At 50.9% G+C, this 25,075-nt stretch overlaps 1 protein-coding gene across 13 annotated transcripts in view; it reads right to left on the bottom strand.

Moving 5' to 3' along the window:
- The window catches only part of BCL11A (BCL11 transcription factor A), a 102,367-nt gene that overhangs the window by 40,503 nt on the left and 36,789 nt on the right, over positions 1–25,075 (bottom strand). Inside the window, exon 1 of one of the 13 annotated variants that reach the window (XM_077915509.1) lies at positions 5,503–5,538. The exons of the other annotated variants lie outside the window; for them this stretch is intronic. The gene's annotated coding sequence lies outside the window, so the exon portion shown is untranslated. Of the gene's footprint in view, positions 1–5,502; positions 5,539–25,075 lie in introns of those variants that run through there. 13 annotated transcript variants of the gene reach the window in all.

Genomic DNA, 25,075 nt, shown 5'->3' on the forward strand with positions numbered 1-25,075 from the left:
TGGTGGAAGACATAGGGCCAGGACTGGGAGTCCTGGCTCCTGATCTGTGCATTGTCACTACTTGGCCGGGTGACCATGCCTGGCCTCGTCACCTCTCTGGAAACTCAGTCACCACACTGTAAACAAGGAAGTTGGAATAAATGATCACTAATTCTTTAACGACTTATCAATCTCATGCCATATTTGCAAAGATGGGAGTATGGGAAGAGGAGAGTGAAAGTGGTCCTCACTGAGAAGAAATATTGAAAGGGAGGAGAAAGTGTCCATTGCAGCTACCTAACCTCCACTGACTGGAAAAGTCAGACTTGGGAAGACAGATGCTGGTTCTGTGATGGCAAATAATTCCTGGCTCATGGTGTCGCACCACCATACTTCATTTCTTCATCTAGAACAAAAAAATAACTCATCTGAAAAATGGGAATAATAATAGTATCTGTTTCATAGAGTTTCCATGAACATAAGTTAATAAAATGAGTAAACTTGATGAGTAAGTTAAAGTACTTAGAGTAAGTGCTCTGTGAAATAAGACACATCCTCCTGATATTTATTGGTTACACCTCAGCAGAAATGAGGTCATCAGCCCCTTTCCCAAGAGTAATAGAAAGGGAAGAGGGAGAGAACAGAGGAAACGATGTGGGGCTTGGGAGGGAGTCATTTGGGAACACAGAGTAGCTGGAACCTCATAGGTGCCTATACACGGATGGACAGACAGACATGAAAAATGAATGGATGGTGACTAGGTGGGAGAATGTAGATGGGGGGGGCGCTTAACCTCCTTTACAATTTTAGGAAAGAGGATCCAGTCCATGTGGCAATGTGTACAAACAATTTTACTCCCGTCAAGAAATACGATCTAACTTTGCTCCAAGAGTCTTCTGAAAGAGGCCACCTGAGCAAACAGCCACAGACCAGGAGACCTACCACGCCTCTTCCACCCCACCCTTACCCACCTCCCCCCACCCCAGTTGGAGGCCAAACCCTTCCTTTGGGGCCTTTGATAAAAGCAACTGTTAGCTTGCACCAGACCAATTCTTACAGTTGTGTTGACCCTGGTGCGCTCGAAGAGTGGATGCCGTATTGCTTTTCTGGTCAATGTTGGGACTACCCTGCCCTGGCATCAGCTACCTGCACTTACGCATGCACCTGGAGCTCGCCAGCTCTGTATCTCTTTCCAGCCATATCACTCCGATAACTTCCAAGCCCTGCGTAGCTTCCTTTCTTCTCACAGCAGTGGCTCCTCCATCAGTACCTCAGAGGAGAACCCGTGAGACATGACTCTGGTTGGGCCAGTGGAAGCAGTCAAGTTGTCTCCCAGGTTGGGGTGGGACATTATGTGTCTGATACGGCTCCTGTGGTTTGAGACTCTGGGACTTACCTCAAAGTCAAAATGTTTCAAAGGGACCTGCAACTGGCACATATCCAGAAAAGATGCTTGGCGAGCCCCAATTCCCTTCCTGCCCGGAACAGGCGATTCACTACTCTCCCCCCAACCCAAATCCCTGCCACTATGGGAGCCCGGGGCAGAGGTCGCACACTGCATGCTCCAGGCTCTAAATGGTACTACCATTGCTCTGAGAGTCTCATCACAAGGACATTTTCTTTCCTTTTAGAGTATTTTCTTAAACACCTAAGAAACATACTACAGATCTGGGAAAGATTGTCAGAAAAGGGAGGAACGAACTACAGAAGGGGGCCAGGGCCACCCTCATCTGTGAAAGCGTCATTGAAGATGAAGGCTTTTAGGACATGACATCATGACATCCCCGAATACTAGGACCATGGCGGGTCCCTGGAAGCCGGGAAAACAGATTATGACCTCTACGGTGCAAGTCCAATAAACCCACTCAGAGAATGCCTTGCCCGGCAAAGGTGGTGCGGGCTGCCACACACGGGGGAAAGGGCAAGAGCTGACCATCCCAGAGGTGTTACTAAAGGGGCATGTGGCTAGTCCTGTGACGCAGGTGTCCCGGCCACAACCACTTCCCAGGCAGAGACCGAGTTGGTGCTGGCCATCTGACGACAGGCCTGCTGTTGTCCTCCGGTCGGCCCCGCACACGCGGCCAGAGTGAGCTCAGAGTAGCAGAGTAGCAGCAGGCAGGAGAGCGGCAAGAGAGAAAGAAGACAGCCACTTGCCGCTTGGCCGCTGGTTCAAGACACAGATTTGAGCCAGCTACCTCTTCTGGAAGAGCCTGCTGAGTCCATCTCTCCTCTCTTGCACAACCCTGTCTCCTCACCATCTTCTCACTCCCACCGTCCGGCAGGCACCCGGGCCTTTGTGGAGCGCCAGCCCTGAATGGAATTCCTGGACAGCCAACCCTCTGCACTCCAACTCCATGTGAGCTCTCTCCATGCTCCCTGGAGGAGTCCTAGGCCCACTCCTTCCTCCAACCTCCCTCACCATAGTGCAATAGCAGGAGTCCTGGAAAGCAGCACGTAAACTAAATTTTTATAAAGCAGGGCCCATTTTCCCAACAACAACGGTAAGAGATGAATAAACACAACTTGGCACTTGATTTCTGCCTTCATGACAGTGTCTTCCCAGCTACTGCACCAGAGGTGTCTGCTTCCAGAGCTACTGTAAGTTCTCGGAGGGAAGGAAGCATGCTCCCTACTTCTCTCCCAGCACTGAGGGCACGGAGTGCTTAGGAGACACCAGTCGGCCAGTAGATTCTAATCCTCTTTAATTAGCATCTCTAAGCTAGGGCGAGGAGTCCATTTCCTTGCAGCCTTCCTTTTTTCTCTACCGAAGTCCTGCCCTGGAGTAGTTAATGGCCTGTAAACACTCACTCGCTGCAGAAACATCCCACTGCAAAGAATACCACGGTGGATACTTTTGTAAAGTGAGAAAAAGAAATCTTCTGTAAGAAGTGTCACCTTTTCCTGCTCCATCTGACAAATTCAGATTTTTCACAGTATAGATAACTAGCATTCAAGGCTCCAGAAGCTCTCCTCAAGTCACATCCTAGAAACTAGCCCTCAATTTAGTAAGCCAGGGGAATATCAGCAAGTTTTGACATCTAGACTCAAACACCAGCTCTTGAGTTGAATTGGAATGTTCCCAATAAACAAATTCATGGCCTCTAAAATCAGGAATCAGCTAGAAACTTGGTCAGTTACCACCTACCTCCTGGGCAGGGTAATGATAATGGCCACGACAGTGATGATGATGAGATGACAACGACGACGGCTTCCACTGAATGGCACTTTGCAGCTTATGGAGCAATTGAATGTACTTTACTTCCTTTGAAGGCCTTCCAGACCAGTCTTCTGCTGGTCTTTCCCCTTTCCACGCACTACCACCCTATCCTCAACACACATTTCCCCCAGAGGACTCTGTGGCCTCTTTTGTCCCCTCTCTCCCTTTGCCAGTGACAAGAGAATTGCTCACAAGGGTCCTGTTCTCCATCCTAAACGAAACCACTTCAACAGCTGAGGGCCATCGTGAGAACCCACAAAGGTGTGGGTGTTGCAGACTGCTGGACGCCAAAGCTGACAGGCCCAAGGAGGTGAGGGACTGGGACCCCCAGGGCAGCCCCTGGAGACCTGGGTCTGGCTGGTCTTTGGGAAAGGACACTGTCCTGAGAAAGGCGGGGGGAGTCAAAAGTCCCTGAAGGAGGGGGCATTGGGTCAGACTCTGCGCAAGAAGGGCCCCTGGGGAGATGGGTGTGTGGTTCTTCAAGGGGACACCACAGCCCTGCGTGCAGAGGTGGGGAGTGGAGATAATGCCCACAGTGATAACCAGCAGGGCCCTGGCAGATGAGACCCTGGACACTGCGGGCTGGGCACAGCCTCAGGGCATGTGGCAGGGTGCTCCGAGGAGCTCCCCTCCCCACGGTGACCCCTATCAGTGCCGACCAAGCACACAAGATGCGCACCCGGGCTGGGCTGGACACGGGGGTCCCTCCAAGGGTGCAGGCTGCGCATGGAGGACACGGGGAGGGACAGCCTCCAGGCCTTGCACCGTCCTGATACCAGGAAGGCGCCACGAAGCCCCAGGCTCTCCTACGCCCCCTTCCCCTAGAAGTGGCCTGGCACATTCATAACACAGCCGCCTCTGGCACCCGCACGGCGCTTCAAATTTCAGTAGCCCACAGGCTTACTGTGCTGAAGAGGAATGAGCAGGGGTGATCTGACCCCCCCCATCTGCCACCTGTGTGTATGACCAGGAAGGCGAGAGAGGGAAAAGGCCAACGGGAGACAAGGAGGCCAGATGCCAGTGGGGCCGCAGAGGTCATCTTTGGGCCCAGGGCTGACCTGGCCCTGCCCTATTGTTGGCCAGGCTGCTGATTCTCAGAAGAGCCTAGAGATTTTGTCACTAAGGGAAGCCTCTCGAATTTATGTCCCAACACGTATGTACCTTCCACATAGATTTGAGTCACCAATAAACCCCGATCAAACTCAGATGGTTGGCCAACGCATGCAGAAACTACATTTCTTTAACGGAACAGGAAGCAGGTAGGGTGAGGGATGGGAGGCAGGGGCAGCCTGTGTTCCCCATTTTTCCCTTCCTCTGACTCTCTCTGAAAATGGGCAATAAAGGGCAGAACACTACTGCGACAAACCCATTTACCTTCACCTCTTCTGGGAGAGGATCCTGAGGCCTGTCCCCTGGGACTCAGTTTCCCAGGGCTGCCATTGTCCTCTCCCACCTGTGGCCCCAAGCCCATGAGCTGGAGAACAGTGTGTGGCCACAGAGGGTGTGGGAGCGGGGGAAGCAGGGGCCAGACGCTGCACAAGGCCAGCGGACGGTGCCCTCCAGGGCTGAGGCCTTCCAGAACAATCCCCACTGGGGAAGACACACATTCCTTAAGGCCTTGGAGAGAGAGCCAAGCGGAACATTTCTTCCCAGTGGACAGGAAAGTTAATTATCCCCATTTTACAGATAAGGAGCCCGAGGCTCAACAGAGTCTATCAACTGGTTTCTGGGCCCCCAGCCAGCGGGTGAACCAACTCCGATACACCTGGCTGTCAGGCCCAAACTCCTACAAAACGCGGCCTTCTGAAGACGATACTTGCCAACCACCCTGACCTACTCACCAGCCCCAGGTACGGGTGTCCCTGAGCCACGGGGACGGCTAGGTCCCCCAGACTGAAGCGCGGACTACAGTGAGGAAGAGCAGAAAGCCATTAGGATTTTTTTTTTTTTTTTTTAAGCAGAGGGTATTACTGTTGGTTGCCAAGGTAGGTTCAAAAGTAGATCAGGAATGAAAGGAGACATGAGAAGCAGGGCGATCTGGGAAAGTACGCGTCAGATGCGAGCACATGGCAAGGGAGGTCCTGTACCTCCAGAGGGGTCAACGGGGTCAACGGGGTAGCTCCTGTGACCCGGCTCGCTGGCAGCCCTGGGGAAGGAGGCACCCCAGCTCTCCCTCCTCTTCCCAAGCCCACACCCCAAGACTCCCAGACCCCACTGGCCGCCCACACACGCTCCAGGCGGGCTGGCCGCCAACCCGACTCCTCCCCGGCAGCCAGCCCGGGCCAGCCCCCCGCCGGGGCACCCACCCCATTGCCAGGCCGCTTGCTGGGGAGCTGCCTGTGTCTCCTCTCCGGTCTGCTGCGGCTCCCCTTGCTCCTTCTCCTCCTTCGGTCCTCTGCCCGGGCCTGCCTGGGGCCGCCTGCCAGGGCGACTGCATGTTGGGGCCATGCCCAGGGCGCTGGGGATGGGGGGGCTCCCACAGTCCTGCTTCTAGGCCCAGGATGGGAAACCCAGAGGCCCGGCAGGGTCTGGTGCTGGAGAGGCGGCCTGGGGACTAGAGCTCCCCAAGTCCAGCGGGGGCGGGGGGGCAGGTGGGGCTCCCTGGGACCAGCTCCTTCAGGCAGGGCGCCTCTGAACCGCACCCCTGCGGGCTGACAGGCCTTCCGAGCAGGGTGGGGGGGTGGGGCAGCCGCGGCCTGGCCAGGAGTAATCGCTGGCGGGGAGGACACCGGGCGGGCAGCCTCCCGAGGGCCAGGCAGGCAGGCTCTGTGGGAGGGCAACACGGAGGGGGAGGCCCTGTGAACGGTGGGGGAAGAGGGGCAAGGATTCAGGGCAGCCCGCTCCTCCCCACCCCTCGGGACCAAGTCCACCTTCAGAGGCAGTCCAGGCCTAAGGCTGGGGGCCTGGAATGTCAGCCCTGAGCTAACAGCGGGGCATGGGGGTTCAAGCTCTGGTGGGTCAGAGGGGGAGCACTCGGGATCCCAGGCCTAGGGAGATGAAGACTCCAGAACCTTCATCTCCCATCCCTTCCTGGCTGTGCAACCTAGAGCAGCCCTTTTAAGGTCCTGAGCCTCAGTCTGTCCATCAGTAAAATGGGTCTGACTATACTGCATTGCCAGCCTCCAAGGCCGGGGGCGGGGGGGAGGGGAGGGGAAGGCAGGGGGCAGAGTGTGCTGCATATTTTCACCATAAACACTGGGCTAGCAAACGTTTTCTCCCCATAACTAATTGGCCGTAAGGCAATTCTTGCCATTTAAAAGATAAAATCACAAAAAAAATAAAAAAGCGACATTCATTTAGAAGGACATAATGAAACATGAAAAATGAATAACAAAATTACAAAGACTTTATTGCAAAATACAAAATATTCGCATACATTCAAAATGGATAGTGTCGATTCATGGCAATACGGTGCAAATAACTGATTTTATTTTGTGGATTGCACCTAAACATTGGTCTTCAAAGTCTTTCATTCATACGTATCATACATATTTTTGCTTGTTGATTCATCTTGTTCACCAACCCACTTCTTCTTTTCTTGCTAAATTTTCTTCCTTCATTAAGAGAGGCATCCGTTTCCAAATACTAGGATGTTTATCTGTAACTGGCTTTGTACTGAATTGGGAAAGCCTCTACACTGCTGTGTGTTCTTGGCATATTGTCACTTGTTGGTTGATAGTTATTCCAAAGTCCTATGGGAAATATGGGTTCAAAACTCTACGCCACCTTATAGACCATTATGAGAGCTAAGATTTACATCATATAAAAATGGGAGGACTGCCTCAATGAAGAAATGAAACCAAACTGTCAACCAGTTATTTTTTTTTTTACCTTTTATGGCAAAACTGCCTTAGGGCCAATTAGTTATGCAGCAAAAATGCATATATCTATGGTGAAGATGTTTATGGTGAAATTACCTACGAAAAAATATAGCGTCTGGGGCTCAGCAGCTGCTGGAGCTTGGTAACCTAGCAGAGTGGGCTCACAAGCACTTCCGGGGCTCCACGTCCTCGTGTGAGCCACGGGGAGAACCTGTGCTCCTCGGCCCAGTCACGGTTGACTGAATCAACAGCAGTGGTCTCCAAGCACCACATGAGTCCCTCTCCCATAAGACGCCCTTGGCGCATCTTCCAAAACAAGACCTGTTTCTGGAAAAATGTCAGGTGACCATCCAGTCTTGCACTGACTTACATCACTGTTCTGGAAATTCTTCCTTCTTTCTGCCTGAAATTCAATGGCAGCCAAGTTCATTCATTCGTTCCACACGTGTATTGTGAGTGGCAGGGAGAACAAAATGAAATTAGCCTCATTCCTTGCCCTCAAGGAGCTCACAGTCTAGCGCCTCTAATCCTCAGTCATCTGTAAACCGACATGTAAGTGTCCCACGAAGCCATGGATACTTTGGGGAAACGGACGCTTTTATAGGATTAGCCACTTGCAAGTGGTTTAGATAAAGTGCTCTTTCCAGGTGCTCACCTGAAGAGATGAAGGCCTTCCAAAATACTATATCCCCTTCGTAATTACAGCAATGGGCTCACCTCACATGAAAATTTAAGCAAGGGGAGCAGAAAGACACACTCTGAGAAGTTACGCCAGCCTCCTTGCATTCCAGAAAGGCCTCTGCTGGTTATTTGACCAGTGAATGATGGAATGGGGTAATGGCACGGTTCTTCCTACGAAACTTGTGTTGCACTAGGTGAAATCCCAGACTAACAAGGTTTCAGGGAGGAAAGGCCAGATTAAAAATAAGCCTCACTCCTCGGAGAAGCTTAACCACCAGAAGTCCTAGAAAACTGACAGCTTTGCGTGTTGTAACAACACAACTCAAGACTATCAGAATCATATAAATATTGGTACAGATACTTATGAGAGCAACAATCAGATATCGGGTCCCTCCAAGTGAGCTGACGTGCTTACGGTTTATTGTCCCAATCTGCGAAAGTTGGTGTAACAAAGCACCACACAGCAGATCTGCTGCGTTCCAAAGTCAGGGAGTAGGTAAATAGTGCAAACGCGCTGGCTTCCCTCCCTGGCTCTCTTCTATGGGCTGTGAGCAATCGGAAAAATAAACCATCGGAAAAAGTCTCAGCCTAATAAAATTACAGACAGACTAACTTCTTCGTGGAATTCAAAAGGGTAGCACAGTGGGTTCCTGCGAGCACATATTTGCACTCTGCCCTCACACACTCTGCACCCACAACTCCCAGATCTCAGGTATTGCTCCGGAACTCCCCAGGTGGCTCCCTCCCCTTATCTTCCTCCTACATCAAAAAGCATTATTCACATCCAATCCCATGGTTTCTTATATTAAAATATGCATTTAAGAAATAACAATTTTTAAAAATTTAGCTCTGATCATGGTAATAGAGTAGAGCAGAAGAAGCACTCAACTGGTCACCAGAAGACATAAATTCTAGTCCTGTCGCTAAGAAGCTATGTGACCAGTTGGAGGCACATAATCTCTATGAGAGTCAAGTTTCTCATGGGTCAAATGAGATGGGGGTGGTGGTGGCAGGGACAGGGTGAGCAAGAAACAGAGAGAACATTGGTCCACTCCAGAACAGTGAGGTTTGTTGCTTACTCTCTTCCAACACCCACCTGTCTTTAAGGGCCCAGAGCCCATCTAGGGTAGACTGCTACTTGCTTGGAGCAAAACCAATGTGTCTGTCATGTTAATATGCATGGAATGTGTTGAAATAAGGATCAAAGCTAGTCACGAAGGTATCTGTGGGGAAGGGAGCAGACCCAGATCCACTCACTACATTTGCCTCAAGGGTGGGAGCAGGGTGGGGGCCACCTCCTCTAAACTGGGTCACCCCCAGGCCCAGGAGGGAGAGGCCACATCGCCCTGATCATGTTGAGCCCATTCAAAGCCTTGGCAGTCTCCAAGCAGCTGGAAGGACAGACCGAGGTCCAGCCAGAAGAACCAAGAGAGAAAAGGGGGGAAGTTGCAAAGGAACCCCAATCCTCCCAGGATTCTGACCTCTTATTAAAACCTTTACTCCCAACACGCACTCCGGCCTGGGTGGCCATTTGAGGACCCAGACATCTCCCTGGGAGACAACCGCCTCTGAGCTTCCTCTGAGCCGCCATAACAACTGCCCTTGCACCTTCTCCCCCATCTGTTTCCAGGACAGAGCAGAAGCCTCCCACCTACTGCGTAGACGTCCCATGCACTGCCCAAGGCTGCAGAGGCCTGTCCTAGCTCCCACTCCAGTGGCTGTTTCAGGGTTTACGGCTATCTTCCCCACCCAGCAGTTCCCACCCAGCTCTGAAAGACTTCATCAAACACCCAGTGGCTCTGCCAGGGAAATCTGACATTTTCTAAGGACTCAGTTATCCTGTCCAGAAGATCTGGGAAACGAAATACAAACCCAGCACCCATTGAGAGGGATTTTGGATCTTTCATGAGAGTTTATTCTTTTTGCAAAGTTCTTAAAATTAACAGTAATTTGTATTTATTGAAATCTCTTTCTCAAGTGTTTATTGATTCAAAAAAAAGAGAAAGAAATAAAGAAGGAAGGAAAGAAAGAAAGAAGAAAAAGAAAGAAAGAAAGAAAGAAAGAAAGAAAGAAAGAAAGAAAGAAAGAAATGAAATGAAATGAAAGACAGTGAGTGAAAGGCCCAACAAGAGCAAAACCCCACACTTGCCACTGCCGACTGGACGCATTCATGGCTTCGGGTGGCGCATTCTAAGAACTCTGAAAAGCATCATTCTGCCTGCACCGCCCCTGGGCCACAGGGCTCTGGTCTCCTCTTCCACTCACACTTGCCAGGCAGAAATCCTCACATAAAACAGAGATGCCCACGGAGCCTTCACACCAGTGAAACAGGGCCTGGGGCTCCCACCGCACTGCGGCTTCCCCGGCGTCCCACACAGCTGCTGCCCGCTGGCCCTCGTGCAGGAATGAGGATGAAGCCTTCCAGAGCTGTGTCTGGACCACCCTTCCCTTTCTAAATTACCTCAGGGCTTCACCCAGCTTGAAGACAGAGGAGGCCACCAGTCTGAATACTGGAATATTACCCACATTTGAACCTTCCTCCCTGCCCGCCTGCTTTCCCAAACAGGAAGGTGTAAGTCAACCTCTAACTACCTGCGGCTTTTACATCTACCCTAATGTTCTCCTTTGCGCTGGGAGCTCAGCATCCTGGAACCCAGGAAAAAGTCAAGTGAAACCAAATGCAAACGGAAGACCAAGTGTGCTGAAACAACCGGCTCCGTGTCCGTCTCCCCTAAACCCTCCTCTCCCGAGCCTTCCCTCGGCATTGCAGGGAGTCAGGCGTAAGCCGAAGAAACAGGTACTGCTGCTCACCAGGAACTGCACCTGGGGTATTTACTGAGAAGCTTCTCCAAGTTAACATTTTCCCTGGTGCTTAGGGGCTATGGCAATAAATTCTGGAAATATACAGAAAGGCTGAATGTCAGGCACACTTCTGCCCCTGCAAACCCTCAAAGATCATACTAATTCCCATCACCTGCCTCCCCTAACAGTGAGCACTCCCACCGACGTCCCTGCTCCCAACTGTTCAAACAGACTTGCCACCAAAAAGCAGCCTTCTGCAAGCCCCGACTGTCTGCCCCGTGGGCGGGCTGTGGAACGGACGGAGGCCAGGAGGGAGGAGTCCTGGCCCTAAGTCTATCCCGTAGCTGTGTAAGACCAGACATGCCCTTTACCCTCTCTGGGCTTCACACACCACCTCCCTTGCCTCTTCACAAGTTTACCCATGAGGTAAGGCTCACATCTGACAATGCTCATCAGAGGGCTTCTTCAAGAACCATGTAAACATACTGTGATTTTATTTCTATTCTCATTCTTAAGAGCACAGTGGATGTTTGAAAGGGATGGGTCTAATTTTTCATAAACAGAAAAAGCTAGAGGGCTGGCAAGAAAGGAAGGAACAGATACTGAGAAATCCCTTCAAGGTCATCCCTTGGAACCCCATTCTTCCAGATTCTTCCAAATGCCTACTGCGATAATAACAGCCCCAAAAGAACACACCACTTTGTCAGGACTTGTACGTGAAATGTGTCGGAGCAGCTGTCAACTTGGGGAAAATCACTCATCAGGTAGTCAACCAAGTGGGGCTGCTTTCAGTTGGGACAACCACGGCATCTGCAGCCGGGGATGAGAGCTCACCTGTCCTACCCGTGGGGGCTAGACCCGCTCTCGTTTACCTTCTTGTCCCAACCAGCAGGCCTCCTTCCCCTCCAAGGCACAGCTGCCCACCCTTCCTTCCAGCTTCCCCAGCCCTCTTTCAGTGGACCTTCCGGCCACCAAAGCAAGAGTATTTTGAAATCATGAGCCCTCCCACCCACCTCCACCACCCAGAGGCAAGGGAACCAAAGCGGCCACCCTGTGACTAGGAGGGCAATCCTCCACCTGGGTCTTTAATTTTAGATGAAGTCACTCATGGCTGGCTCCCAAGGGGAAGGGCCAACTATAGATACAGCCAGGAACAAATCCACCTGAAGGGCGGGGGGGGGAGTACCCCTAAAAACCACAGTGGGCAGGAAAATCCACATCGAGAGAACACCCGGGAGCCACGGCAGACCCACCTGGTTGGTCTCCCAGACGCTGCGAGGGAGGCACAGTGGCATTTGCTAAATAACCCGCGTCGGGCGCTGCAGGGTTCGGGCCACCACGCCAGGCTCCGCAGCCCGGTGGAACCAGATGGCGTCAGAAGACAATGCATTACTCATAGGCACAGAATCTGCTGTTAGCACACCTAAATATCCCTTTTTGCGAGCCGTCACTTGACACCCACCACGCTAAATCACGGAGAGGTGGGAAGGGACACCCGGCCCCAAAGAACTTGTCATATTACCCAAATGCCCACTCTCCTATTTTGTCCAAGGGCACTGAGGGAAGGTGGCGGACTGGGGCCTGGGGCTCTGGACCCCTCATTTAGCTCCCCCTGCGTGGGAGGAAGCCCCTTCCCAGGCACGGGCCGTGGGCTGCCGCGCCCCACCTCGCGGCCTGGGCTCTCCTGCCAGCTGCTCCCCCCACCCCCCAGCCTGTAAAACCCCCTGGATCCCTGACACAGCCTTCCTCGGATTCCGGGCAGAGCAGGTGTGGAGCGCCACGGAGATAAGCCCAGGTGTGCCAAGCCTCGACCCTCCAGGGTGACAAAGGCCTCACTAGACTGTGCCTTGTCTTCTCAGGCTCAGCGAGCCAGCCCGAGCTGGCGAGCGGCCACCAGGAAAGCCCTGGCTGTACAAACACACCCAAGTGCCTTTGTCATCTCTGCTCGGAGGCCTAATGCTACAGGCAGCCCACGAAGGAAATGGCCATGCCCAGCAGCCTCCAAAACTGCGAGGGCAGCATTTACCAGCGAGGACAGAGCCCCTCACATTTCCTTCTAAAAGCCTGATATATATCCATTTTTCTGTCAGCAACCTCAAATAATGTCTATAATGCTGAGATTTATACACGTGCGCTTACAAATGTTATCTCGTTATGGCCTCTGCAAAACTACCTTTCCACCTAAACATTCAATTAATGTAATTAAATTGCTACCCGATAGCATTATCTAATTTAACTTGGGATCCAAACTATTGAAAAGCATGTGCCTTTTCGCACCCTGACTGGTAAGGCACGTGATGAACAGAGCTATAAACATGTTGGCATAACCGAGCGGTTCAAAAATAAATTAGCAAACTATAAAAATAAACAGTTACATACATATGTACTCAATTATGAACTAACTCTAATTTTTGTTCTGAAATACTGTCTTTGACCTTAGTCATAAACAAGCACTATTAAAAAAACATAATATCTCAACAGACAGGAGGCCAAGGATTAAATGCTCTTCTAGTTGAGCAGAATGCAAAACAAGGCACCAAGAAGAAGGAAGGAAGGAAGGAAGGAAGGAAGGAAGGAAGGAAGGAAGGAAGGAAGGAAAGAAGGAAGGAAGGAAGGAAGGAAGGAAGGAAGGAAGGAAGGAAGGAAGGGGCCTGTCTTGCTTGAAAAGCTCAAAAAATGCCTACAAAACATACAAAGACTGCTGTTCTCTTGTTGATATGAAGCTACTTCTGTTTGAGCCAGAAAAGTTAAAACCTGGTGAAGTGCTTTTGCATTTTCAGATGTTTGGGAGTCTCTCAAGAAAAGAGGGCAAGGAAGGGGAAGCAGGGTTTCCAAACGCAGCTGTTTCAACAGCTCTAGGTCTGCATAACAGTCTCTGCTGTACGGGGCGGCCTCCCCACCTGAACTAAGCTTGCTGTCCTAAGTCTGCTACTGCCTCTAAGTCCTGAGCTTTTCTAAGACATATGGCAGAAATGTGGAAATTGTCTTCCAAATAGCACGAGACAGAAAAGGGGGGTGGAAGGGGGAAGGAAGAAGCAGAATCAAGCTGTTGAAACTGTATACAGGACACGTTTTCACACTAATCCAGTGCTCCTGTAACAAAGGACAGCATACTATGGGATAATTACTATGGATTATTATTACTGTTTCTAAAGCAAAAGAACAAAAAAAAATTCACAAAAGACATATTACACACGCAGATTTCTAAAGCTTTAAAATCATATGGTCTTCGGTGTTAGTTCCTATGGGGTTACGGGTAATGCCCTCACTGAGCAGGGCAGATGCAAACACAAAAAAGAAATCACAATAAACCTGAAATTCTCTCCTGTCATGGTGCTTACTGTCCTTTATTTCACAAACAAAAGTAGTTGAGCAACAGCTAAGTACTTATTCATCTCAAAGAGCCAACCCAACATGCTGACTGCCCTAGGGTTGTCTACCCGCCTCCCCACAATCCAAACAACAACTACCAAAAATTACATAAATAAAAAATAGGAGGAAACTCAAACTCAGCCATACTTGTTTTAGAATGTGGCAGACAAGGCATGATGTGAAAGAGGTGCCAGAGAAAAGCTTCTTGGGGACACAGAATTATGCCCCAGGCCATTCTCCCTGTGGTAGTGAGAGGGGCCAACAGGGCAGCCCAGCCACGGAGTCTGAGGTTTTCAAAAACAAGGAGGTTGCCAGCTGCTGCGAGACAAACATCCCCAAGACACATTTTTAAAGGAATGCAGTCATAAGTTTATGGAACAGCTAATGTGCAGCCGTGCTGGACCCTTCCCTTTCTGAAGGGGACATTGTTCTCCTCTGGATGGGAAGGATATGCCTGGCGGACAAAGGAGCGCAGGCACCTCAGCAAACTGGTCAAGGGCTGGTCAAGGGGCATAGCTGGGAGAAGGAAAATGTCAGGAACCCATCCTGGCTTGGACTGGGAAAGGCTGGTGCTTACCTATCTGGGACCACGGGGAAGGCTGGAGATCTTTGGATTTCCCCTAGGGCCTCTTTCACAACAGGCTGGACCTTTAAGCTGGCAGCCTAGACTTTTCTGTGGGCTCTCCCTTGGGCCACCGCAGATTCCAGAATAATTTGTTCTACATGTGGCGAAGCCAGCACCACGGAAGAGATAAAGAGAAAAATAAGGCCTACCTCGATGGATGTTAAACTCATGCTCTAAACACTGCTACTGAAGTCTTTTGAGACTTGAGGGCAGAGATGTGCCTCCTACGATAAGGAGCCTGGTGCTAGCAAGATGCTCACCTGTGGGCCCAAAAGCCTAGAAACCTCCCCACCCCCACCCCAAGCAAAGATGGCTCGGATAAAAATGCTCACTTTTATCAAACTCCTAACATTGCCAGCTTTTGTTCTAAAGATTCAAGCTGAGGTCAGTGCAAGAAAGCAATCTGTTTGATTCAGGTCCTTGCAAATTACCCCCAAATAATTCACTTGGTCTCAGCTTTGGCTGGCTTGGGTGTAATAAGAATTCCAAGAATTATTTTACTTTTCCATTAGAGGGCTCTCCTCTCTCCTTTCAAGGAAAAACACTCTATCTGCCAGCCAACTTCTTTCCAGGAATGGGGAAAGGGAGGAGGAGGACCCATGGAAAGGAGGACAACAGATTTCCATAAGAAATTCCAAAGCTCAGGCTGAGTGGCAGATCTGGGTACAGCAAAGCCACAGAGAAATCTTCAGAAAAGGACTCTTTAGAGGTGTAAGACACAGTGGCAGTGGATTCCTGGTAATCCTCCAGCACCTGGAGGGGGTGAAGCCCAGGGAAAGATGCGGCTTCTATACCCATTCCCAAATCCCACCGTTCACCAGCAGCCCCTGATGATTTACCTGAGCTCTGAGAAAACAAGCTGAGGAAAAGAAATGCAAGACACAAAGCACATATTTCTGAGTCAAAAGATCAAGTTGTCTTTGGTAGCTAACGAACAAAAGAGAAAGAAACTGAATAAAACAGCTCAAAAAAAGCACCTTTTCTAAACCACTACAAGTCAGAGCTTGACCTAAGCCACCGCAGCCACCAGCAGTCTACTAGAGGTCGGTCTCCCAGCTGCCCCCATGAGGGTCGCACTCCCTTCCTGCCCGACCCTCTCCGAGCAGAGCAGTCGAATGGCCACCTGTGGCCCCAAGCAGAAGAGGAAGAGGAACCCCACAGTTTGGACCGAGCACCTCCATCCTCTCAAACACCTCCCAGTGCCTTCCTCATCCCAGTAAACAGCAACTTCATCCTTCCAGTCACCAAGCCAAACACTTAAGGTCCACCCTGACTCCTCTAACTCTCACACCCCACGTCCAATCTGTGGGTGAATCCTGATCGTTGTACCTTCAAAACATTTCCAGAATCCAGCCTCCTCTCACACGCCCATCCCCCTGGCCCAAGCTGCCATCATATGGCCTGGATTTTGGCAACAGCCTCCTGAATACTTCTGCCTCACCTCCCCACACGCAAGTCTCAAAAAAAGCAGCCAAAGTGACTTTCTGGAAACCTAAGTCACATGACGCCACTCCTCCGGTGGCTTCCATCTCCCTTGGAGTCAAATCGAAGCCAAATCCTCGCAATGGCGGACAAGGCACTGGTCTCCTGTCCCTCGGGCTTCAGCTCCCACCCAACTCCCTTACTCCTTCCACTCGGACTGCAGGGCCCCTTTCTCCTCCTCCAACAACCAAGCAGATTATGCACAAAGTCTCTGCATTTGCTATTCGTTTGGCTCAGAACCCTCTTCCAGAAATCCACATGGCCGATTGTCTCATTCCTTGGAATCTTTTCTTCTCAGTGGGGCTATCCCTAACCATCCTATTTAAAGTGTGCCCACCACACATTCCGTATCCCTCGTCCCCGCCCTATTTTTCTCCCAAGCAGTCTGATCATATTCTGACACACTATATAATTCACATGTTTATTCATTTACTATCTGTCTCCCCAGCTAGAATGGGAGTGCCACAAGGTCAGGGATTTTTGAATGCTTTGATCATCGCTATGTGCTCAACACCAAGAACAGTTCCTGGCACATGGCAAGTGTTCAAAAAATGTGTTGAAAAATGAATGAGGGGACCTCTAGAATCCCAAACTGCCAGGAGGCCACTCAACGCCATATCTGTAAAACCATCAGGCAGCCAGACCTGGGGTCACTTGGGCTTTGGAGTTTGAGTTTCTGCCAAATTCCATTTTCCCCACAGGCCCTGGGGCCCAGAGGGAACCGCGTTTTGCATTATAACATAGAGGGGTCCAACTGGTTTGGGAAAGGAAAAAGAATGGTGGGGGGGTGCTCTCGAGAGAGGCCAGTCAAGACCAAATTGGAGTCTTTTCCCTAAGGCGTAGGAGAAGCCTCCAGAAGGAGAAGCTAAGAGGCTGGGGAGGTGCCCACCACCAACAGCTCTGCAGAGCTCCTCCAGCTCAGTGATCCGCGCGCACGCACACACATTTCGCCACAACCAGCCACGTGTCAGGCACACTGAGATGCACATCCTCACACCTGACGCTGCGCCAGCTTCCTCCATAGCATCACTCACCCCCTGTTTGTGCTTTCAGCCTCGCCCTCCTCCTGGTGGGCAGTGGTGTTGGGCAGGGGGGGCATGGGAGAGGGACAAAACTCCTACACCGGAGAGCCCGGGATCAGCCAGGACAGCTAAAGTACCTTTTCCTACCCTGGTGTACATTTTGACAGGTGAATAAATGCTCCCCAGTAGGCAATAACAAGGAGAAGTCTGAATTAAAAGAACTTGCCAATTTGAAAAGTAATGCCATTCTATGTGACTCCACTCTATTCTGTTACCAATAAAACACTTAAAGATGCTATTCATGCAGACATAAAGTGCTAATGGCCACTTGTTAACATGTTTCATAATGCTAATATTTCCCTCTGATTTCCGACAGTTCTTTTTTTCTTCTTTCTTCTTTTTGGGGCTATTTTAAGTTAACAGAGCGCTAATCTGATTTGAAACTGAAGGCTTAAAGAGCTACTCTCTACATAACTGCACTATTAATGACAACCATTGCTTTACATGTTGCACCGTTTCATGAAAACAATCATCACTCAGTCAACGGATTTTTCCAAGCCACAGAAAAGCTGTAATACGTTGAAAATGCAGGAGGCAGAGAAGCAGCTCATAATGTAAGACATTGGTGGGGAGGAGTGTCACTAATTCTTTTCCAAGCTTTGTGCACTTTGTTTCCATGGAGGCAAGAACAGGGGGACCAGTAAAGCCAGCGAGAATTCTTTTCTTTCAGAACAAAACAAACAAATAAATAAGAATATGAGGTGCTTTACTCGCTGCCCCCAACTCACCAAGCTGGCCTTCCAGTAACTGGGACAGGTTTTCAAATGCCAAAGAAACGATACGGCTCAGTGTTTAGTACTAACTGGGCCAAAGATTCAGTAAGTCTTGCTAGGACATACAAGTGTGTCAGTTGACTCCAAAGTGAATATATGTGCAGCAGCCTGGAGGCCACAACTTTAACCAAACAACCTAGAAGGCTAAGAAACACTTGGAGGTGGGCACTGCAAACGAAATTTTGTGCTCACCTTCCCTGGGGAGCTGTCTGAAGAGGAAGCCTGCTTACCTAGGATGCTCTAAAGGGGGCAATTGAGAGGCACCTGGATCCCCACCTATAAATGCTGAGTTGCTAAGGGCAGCTCCTTGACATGTTAGAAAAAGCATGGGTTTGGGACTCAGAAAAACCTATTTGGGTTTGTGACTGAGCTGTGCTAAGTAAGCAGGGTGGCCGGGCCAAGTCACTTGCCCTCTCTTTGCCTGGCTGCACGTCTGGCCATCAGGTATAAGGGATTTGCCCCCCACGCCCACACACACAGCCGTCTCCCAAATGAGAACACTCCATGAGAGGAAATTTGCCCGGTCTTGCTCACTTCTGCACGTCTAGCACCCAACATGATCTCGGCATAGAGTAAGGGTTCAATAAACACGTGTTGAATAAAAATGAGAGGAGACGGCATCTGCCTCTCCTCTAGGTCCTTGGTCCTATGAAAACAAAAGCCCCGAATAACTCCATGTTGTTTATCTAATTCAAGAGGCTTTGACAATGCAGGCAGCAGGGCGCCCCCACTGCTTGAGATTGGTTCAGTGCCTGGAGAGGTTCACAGTCTGGTGAAGACGGTTTATTTTCTTTCAGTTTCTCAACTATGAGTGACTTCGAAGGAGGGGTAGGAGGACAGGCAGGTTTTACTGCAACACACATCCAAAGTTAAGGAGTACACTTGACCACATTGCCCACCCACATGATATCCTTTTGGATGACACAGGAGAAAGGCGTTTTACCACTTAGCCAGCTCAGAGATGAATTTCACCCAAAAACAGACACCCAGGGCACAGCCCACAAGTCACATCTGACCACACCACTGCCTCTGATTACCCCCGAGAGAGGCAGCCTATGGACAGCCCACCAGACAGTCACCTTTTAAGAAGTTTTGGGGATAGTGAGGACCTACCCCCACCAGCACCAAAATCCACAGGCCCCAAAGCCTTTGAAGGGTGCTGAATTTGTCATTTTTTATCCAACACAGCTCTTTGAAATGCTCTCCCCTTGGAGGAGGACCAGAGCAAGGGACTAATTAGGTTTGCAGCACCCCCTACGACACCCCAGTCCCCAATCTGTGCAGTCGACACCACAGACAAAATGTCAGAATATGGGAACAGGAATTTCGTGCTAGGAGTGGCACTAAATGGAGCTCCTGCCCTCAGGACCCAATCCTCAGGGGCACTCAAGGCCAGGCGTTGAGGGAGAAAGATGCTACTTCCCTGCCCTCACTGAGGCTACTCTGCAGAAGCCACTGTCCAGGTGCCCTAAGGCCAAGCACCCGTAGGAGCACCTTCACCCGGGGTGGGTGCTGGCTCTGTCTCTGCTAAGAACTCCTGCTTCCTTCTCGTTGCAGCTTATCTTCAAGTCCTGCCAGGACCTTCCCTGTCTTGTCTTCTCCCTTCTATATCTTACCCCCCCTCCAAAGGGCTGCCGGCCTGCTCCCATCCATAACAGAACCAACTCATCCCTTGGCTGGATGGGAAAAAAAACTGTCTCCTGCCACAACTAATTACTCCCATCACACCTATACCTGGGAAGTTAGAAGTAAGACCCAGCTCTAGAACAGAGCACAGCTGCGCCAACACTAACGAAAGGTCTTGTATTCCAAACACCTTGGAGTCCATTGGGCACGAGACCCATTTTCTCAATAGGCCAGCAACTCACTGCCTTCCACAGACAGGCACGTCCATGGAAGAGAACCTTCCTGGCCTTTGGTGAAGACCTGGATTCTAGTTCTCCTATCTCGAATTCCCTAAGTCCACAGTCCAAAATCTCCCAAGAAGGGGTGGCAGAGGAGGAGGGGAGAGAGTTAGGAAGGCAGCCTGGCCTGAGGAAGGCAGGCAGGCAGGTGGGCGGGCTGGCCTGGGCTGGGGCCAAGGCATAGGGACCCCGGGCCACATCAGCCATTTCCTCCCGGATTTCCCAAGAGCACTTCCAGCCAGCAGTGCTCCCCAAGGTTCTCCAGGGGGACGCTTTCGTGCTGGACCACCTCTGGCACCATGAGATAGGTCACAGCTGCCCCGGCCAGTGGTGGGACAGCAGTGCGGAGCCCAGTCCTGATGAGCAACCCACTTCTGGACAGTCCGGGGACTCGGAGAGCAGGCCATCTAAACAATAAACTTAAGTTGGAATTTCTTTTTCTTATGAAAGAAATCAAAGGTGTACAAACAAATCTAGTGGGTCTGGATAACCGTCTTCCCAACACTCCGAGGGCAAGGCACCTCAAGTTAGTGAATTCTATGGATAAGAGAGGATTTCCCTACTCAAATATCAAAGGTCTTGCATATACATACACCAAAAAGAGAGAGAGAGAATCACCATTTAAACCCAACCCAGCAGCAGCCAGCGCTGGCAGGAGGAAAGCAGTACTTACTCCCTTCTGAGCACAGGCTGTGCTCCCTCGGTGTTCTGCTCCCAATTTCCCACACTCCCTGGGTATCCCTAGCTGCCCTCCCTAGGATTTGCCCAGCCCTGAAGAGCCTCCCCGACACCGACTTCCAGGCAAGAAGGAGCAGAGCCAGAAGCAAAAAGCTCGCTGCTTGGTCAAGAGAAAGGGTGTCTGCAAGCGGAGGCCACGAAGACCTCACACCCATCCCAACCCCTCCCTATCTTGTCCACGGGGAGAAAGAGGAAAATAAACTCACCCAGCCTCGGCACCTTGCCCCCACGGGGAGCCATAAAATCCAATGCACAGCCTGGCCTTTCGATTTTCAATCAATCAGCCAGAACAAAGAATAAACTAAACACCAGCTATGAAGCAGCATGATGTGAGGCGTGAAAGTGCGAAAAATAAAACGTGATCCCTGCCTTCAAAAAGGTTATAGTTTTGGCAGCAGGAAATCCTAGCACCCAGAGGCGGCGTGGATACTACTGACGCCCACTCACTAATCCCAGAGCCACGCTTCCTGCAGGGAGTCAGGCCTTTGCTGGGTCCCCACTTATCCGTTCTTAGTCACCTGGGGGGATGGCCTTGGAGCCCCCTTCCTCCTTTTTTTGGGGGAAAAGCAAGCTGGACGAGCACTCAGTGCATGGGTATGGGACCAGGCTACCTCTTGACTCCTCCGAACACAGCCCGGCACTTTCAGGCCGGGACAATGTGGCCGGGATCAGAGGGGCAAGTGCAAGCAGGGTCTGCAGTGGGTGCAGGGCTTGCTGATCACCCCTTGATCCCTCCGCTTCCCAGCTCCCCTCTTTGTGCTCCTGACTGGAGACCGGAGGCTGAAGTTCCCAAGCCACTTAGCCTGCCATGAGGTCACTCGGTGGGGATTACCGAGTCACCTCTGGGCTGAGCAGGAAGGGAAGTGAGCAAACCCGTCCGAGAAAGATCCAGTCAGGGGACGTTCTTCTGGGCTCTGATGGGCCAACACCCATGCAGGGGTCCCGGGCCTGCGGACTGAAGGGCAGGCGGCCCCTCTTCTCACCGCTTCATACATACCTTAAGTGACCGAAATGGGGGTACAACAGCGGGAGGCAGGGCTGAAAGTCTAGCCTTGTGGCTGTAAGCCTGCCATTACTCATGCCATGTCTGTGCGCTCCGAGATGCTTTCCCATGTCCGTAATGCTTTTCCTATCATCCTACACACTCACCGTCACCTCTCCTCACCCCAACATGCAGAAAAGATGTGCTTTTCATGTGCACTTAGGTTTTGTTTTACTATTAAACACAATGACCAACTCCTATTACTATAACATAGCTGCGCTGGAAACTTGAAAAAGACTTGGCTTTGCTGGCTCCCGGGGAATCTGGGCACTGCTCCTCCAAAGCCTACGTTCTCCAGATGTCAGCGGAAAGTTATGAACAGCTCTCTCACCAGCAGTAAGTGAGGCAAGAAAGGCCACTCACGGTATTTCTCAGCCTCCACGAACAGAGTCACTGGGAGAGGAGCCCAGAGGGAGGAGGCACCGTCAGAGACAGGATCATAAACCTGGGCCACCTGGAGAGGTGGCCAGGGGGGCTTGGGACAGGAGTGGGGAACTAGGTGCAGTAAGGACAAGGACAGGAGGAGAGAGTCTAGGAAGGGAGAGGTGTGGCTCCGATACCGTTGGGAGTGAAAGTTTAACTACACTCAAAGGTGGCTGAAGAGGGCAACCCTCTTGGGTCCCCTTCCTCTTCGGGATCTTTGTACTATCCCTTTACTATCGCTCAATAAACTTTGCTTTGTTGTTAAAAAAAAAAAAAGAAAGAAAGAAAGAAAAGATAGCTGAAGAGGATCCAGAACTCCTCGTGGACATCGAGCTGAACTTGAATGCCTGCTTTAAAAAAAAAATAAAATCAGCAAGATACCTGGGTACAGGTCTCGGAGTAAGGGATGTGGAAAACTCTAAGGTAGCTCGCCAGTGTACAACACTACAGGAATCAGACCAGGGGTTGAGGGAAAGATCCGGGAAGGCTAGAACCAGGAGGTTCTAAAGAGGTACAAAAATAATCAATGGGTTAGAAGATAATAGATCTATGAACTCGTTCAGGGAACAGAGATCATTCAGGAAGGAGAGGTGGCAGGGAGTGGCAGAGCAAAGGATTCTGAACTAGGAGGGGTTTCAGCCCAAAGCCGGTGGCGAGAAACTGTCTTCTCTGGGGTGAAGAGGAAATGGGTTTAAACGGAAGCACAAGAGATTTAAGGTAGGCCAAAGGAAGGATTTCCTGCTTTTGAGAGATGTCTTTATAAACAGAACACGTGTGGAGGAGGAGGAGGTTGAGCTAGCCCATTCTCAAGACCCGTCTGCCACCGAGAGGTACAGGTTCCACCAGCACCCCAGCTCCAGCCCACCCCGTATGTTCGATGATCCGAATGAAAATGCCAAGGTATCCCAGCCCTCGCCTCACACGTAAAGGCCCTGGGGAGTAGCACGAGCCTCTGGAGCAGAAGCTCCGAGGTCATCCCGGGCCCTGCTGGTGAGGAGAGGCTGTCCGAGCTGGTGCAGGAGCCAGGGCGAGGTGTGAGGCCCGGGCTCTGGGCCAGTTCTAGCACGGCCTAGTGAGTGGCTTCGGGCCCGTCATCGCCCCTCCTCAGCCTCGACGCTCCTCGTCTGGGGGAGAGGATAGGACTTCATGGCTCTCTGGCCTCAGAGAAGATGCTCCATAAATACCGACTTCCCCCTTTAGGAAGGACATCAGGCTCAGAGGCCTGTACTTTCTTCTCTGATTGCTCAGATACTCTGGTCAAAAAGGAACAAGAGGCTCACCCTCAAGTCCATTTTAGGGAGAGGGAGGCATTTCTTTAAAACACTTTTTAAGGGACACCTGGGTGGCTCAGTGGTTGAGCGTCTGTCTGCCTTTGGCTCAGGTCATAATCCTGGGGTCCTGGGATCGAGTCCCGCCTCGGGCTCCCGACACAGAGCCTGCGTCTCCCTCTGCCTGTGTCTCTGTGTCTCTCTCTGCGTCCCCCAGGACTAAATAAAATCTTTAAAAAACAAACACTTTTTAAAACTCGCTATCTTAACTTAAAAAGACAAAATCAGGCCCAGGTTTTCTCTATCCAGAGTCCCTCCAGCAAGGCTGGGCCTCAACTCCTCTTGCCTGGGTCCCTCCATCAACATCTGCTGAGCTCCCCCACTGCAGAAGGCACTGAGAGGAAGACACACAGGATCAGACCTCTAGATCCACATGGGAGTGTTGCAGCCCATCATGAAGTGAGTCCAAATGATGCTGTTGCTACTTAGCACGGATAGAATTTATTTACTTTGTAAATGTCTGTGTCAGAGTGGGCTGACGATCATGCCTGCAAAATGACATTTGGATTCACCTGAATTTCAATACGCTTACTCGAGTGGAGACTAGGAGGTGGGGCCAGCCAGAAACCGCACATGGGAGGGCATCGCACATGAGAATGTCAGTTTCTCACACACATAGACATGAGGGGACAAGGCGAGAAGCATCGCACTCAATCTGAGAATCACCACCCACCAGGGGTGGGTGAGAGACGACACATAAACCCATCAGAGAACGCTGAGGAAGATTTAAGAGCCCACTTATCATCACCGAGTTCCTTTGAAAGTCCATCCAGAAGCAGAATGTAAAAGGAAGCACCACGGGGCCTCCTGAGGCCCCAGCAACGACTATTCAGGCTCCAGCCACGGGGGACAGACCATCGACGTGCCACCGCTCCGTGGGCCAAAATGAAGATGCGGTGGTCCACGGGCTGCCTATCCCTGGCCTTCCGCCACTCGGCCTGCGACCTGCAGCCACGGTACCACCAAATCCGTCTCCCCACGACCCACCACAGAAGGAGGGTCCATTCTTTGGGAGAGCTGTGGTACACATCTCTCAACCCCGGAGGGAAAAATGGGCAGAAGTGGGACTTCTCCGTCCTGACAGTCAGGTAGGTAATACCAGGCCAAGAGGTTTCTTGTCTCCCAAGCATACCAAGGGCCACTTTCGAATACAGGCTCAAAAAAAAAAAAAAAAAAATGTAGGTGTAACAGTGGGGCAAGAAAGAGCCTAAGGACCATGGGAGTTTGGTACACGGGCATCAACATCTTTAAAGCATTTTGCAGCCTTTTTGATTCTATAACCTCCATATTGAAAGACATAAAACACAAAACATTACACCTGTCAGGTGCTGTGCCCTGAACTATCTGCAGGCAGCTGAAAGTCAGTACATCAGACTTTTAACGACGTGAAAGTTAAAGATTAAAAACATGTTGGAACGCTTACTTTATGCGGTGCCAAAAATGTGTCTGTAACCTGTTAGGGGAGATGGGTGTGGAGCATCTCTCCTACCAGAAGGATGACGGCATTCACGCCGCAGAGCAAAGGCAAGGTCCCCGCCCGCCTGCTCCCTTCCCTTCCTGCCATCCTTCCTTCCTTCTGAGGGAAATTCCTCCTGAAATCTGACATGCTTTGCAACAGCAGTAGGTTAACCGCCCCAGAGAGTGAGGCTAGAACCACTGGAATCCTGGGCAGATTTCTGACGCCAATTCTGTTCCGACACACACGAGGTCAAAGCCACTGGTTTAGACATTCACGTGGGCATGGGAACGTGCTTATAAAGGCAAGGCCGCCAGGTCACATCCTGTATTCCCCTGCATTACTCCAGT

Source organism: Canis aureus, chromosome 11 (assembly GCF_053574225.1).
Source record: "Canis aureus isolate CA01 chromosome 11, VMU_Caureus_v.1.0, whole genome shotgun sequence".
Classification (NCBI taxonomy): Eukaryota; Metazoa; Chordata; class Mammalia; order Carnivora; family Canidae; genus Canis; species Canis aureus.